Below are 2153 nucleotides of genomic sequence, written 5' to 3' on the forward strand. Positions count from 1 at the left end.
ATCTGCTGTGCTTGGTTATGCTGCCATGTTTGGTGCAATGCATCACCTCCTGCCGACAAAATGTGAAGTGTTAATACCACTTTATAAGGCCTTGGTAAGGCCACACTTGAAATGTTGCATTCAGTTTTGGTCACCACAGTGCAAAAAGGATGTTGAGACTCTAGAAAGAGTGCAGAGAAGAGCAACAAAGATGAGCATTCACTGGCTGGGGGATTCTGGGAATTTAAGTCCAAATATCTTCAAGTTGCCAAGGTTGGGAAGCACTGGTCTAGGCCTACCTCTTTCTCTCTCTATATATATATATATACAGTGTTCCCTTGATTTTCGCGGGGGATGCGTTCCGAGACTGCCCGCGAAAGTCGAATTTACGCAAAGTAGAGATGCGGAAGCAAATACACTATTTTTGGCTATGAAAAGTATCACAAGCCTTCCCTTAACACTTTAAACCCCTAAAGTGTAATTTCCCATTCCCTTAGCAACCATTTAGATCATTACTCACCATGTTTATTTATTAAAGTTTATTCAAAAAAATATTTATTAAAGTCGGATGAAAGTTTGGCGGTGACATATGACGTCATCGGGCGGGAAAAACCGTGGTATAGGGAAAAAACCCGCCAAGTATTTTTTAATTAATATTTTTGAAAAACCGTGGTATAGACTTTTCGCGAAGTTTGAACCCGCGAAAATCGAGGGAACACTGTACATACACAGAGGTGTAAGCCAGTGCTTTAAACTAACATCAGAAGCGTGAAAATAGTAGTTTTGAAAATGAGGAAAACAGAATTTAAGTGCTTCTAGCTGTTCCATTATACCCTGCAATCACTTCAGAAGCAGCCCACTTCTCCTGCCACAAATACTCCGTGACAGGAGGAGGGAATTGGAACTACTTTACTAACTAATCTTGAAAATTAGTATAATTTGCCTCCCTGTCCCCCTTTTCACTGGAATTAAGTGATATAGATGGTGATACAGTTGAGGCACCCAACGAAGTATGTAACAAAGAGGGATGGAACAAGTGTATGTTATTCCTGCGCTAGTAAAGAATAAAGTAGAACCAAATTGAAAATATTGAAATGAAGGTAGCCCTCCACTGGCAAGTTCATTTAGGGATTGTTCAAAATTACAACAGCATTGAAAAAATTCAATTTTCAATTCAATTCAATTTATTAGATTTGTATGCCACCCCTCTCCGAAGACTCGGGGCGGCTCACGACAATGGTAAAAACAATACAGTATTATAATGGCAGAAATCTAATATTAAAAGAAATAACTAAAACCCTATCATATTAAAACCATACAACACATACATATCAAACATAAATTTATTTATTTATTTATTTATTTAATTTTTATGCCGCCCTTCTCCTTAGACTCAGGGTGGCTTACAACATGTTAGCAATAGCACTTTTTAACAGAGCCAGCCTATTGCCCCCACAATCCGGGTCCTCATTTTACCCACCTCGGAAGGATGGAAGGCTGAGTCAACCTTGAGCCGGTGATGAGATTTGAACCGCTGACCTTCAGATCTACAGTCAGCTTCAGTGGCCTGCAGTACAGCACTCTACCTGCTGCGCCACCCCGGCTCTATTATAAGGAGCCTGGGGGAAAGGTGTCTCAACTCCCCCATGCCTGGCGGTATAGGTGGGTCTTGAGTAGTTTACGGAAGACAAGGCGGGTGGGAGCAGTTCTAATCTCCGGGGGGAGTTGGTTCCAGAGGGCCGAGGCCACCACAGAGAAGGCTCTTCCCCTGAGGCCCGCCAGACGACATTGTTTAGTCGACGGGGCTTGGAAAAGGCCAACTCTGTGGGACCTTACCGGTCGCTGGGATTCATGCAGTAGCATGCGGTTCCAGAGGTACTCTGGTCCAATGCCATGTAGGGCTTTAAAGGTCATGACCAACACTTTGAATTGTGACCGGAAATTGATCGGCAGCCAATGCAGGCCACGGAGTGTTGTAGATACGTGGGCGAATCTAGAAAGCCCCATGATCGCTCTCGCGGCCGCATTCTGCACGATCTGAAGTTTCCGAACACTTTTCAAAGGTAGCCCCATGTAGAGAGCGTTGCAGTAATCGAACTTCGAGGTGATGAGGGCATGAGTGTCTGTGAGCAGTGACTCCCGGTCCAAATAGGGCTGCAACTGATGCACCAGGG

This window comes from Erythrolamprus reginae, unplaced genomic scaffold, assembly GCF_031021105.1.
Source record: "Erythrolamprus reginae isolate rEryReg1 unplaced genomic scaffold, rEryReg1.hap1 H_17, whole genome shotgun sequence".
NCBI lineage: Eukaryota > Metazoa > Chordata > Lepidosauria > Squamata > Dipsadidae > Erythrolamprus > Erythrolamprus reginae.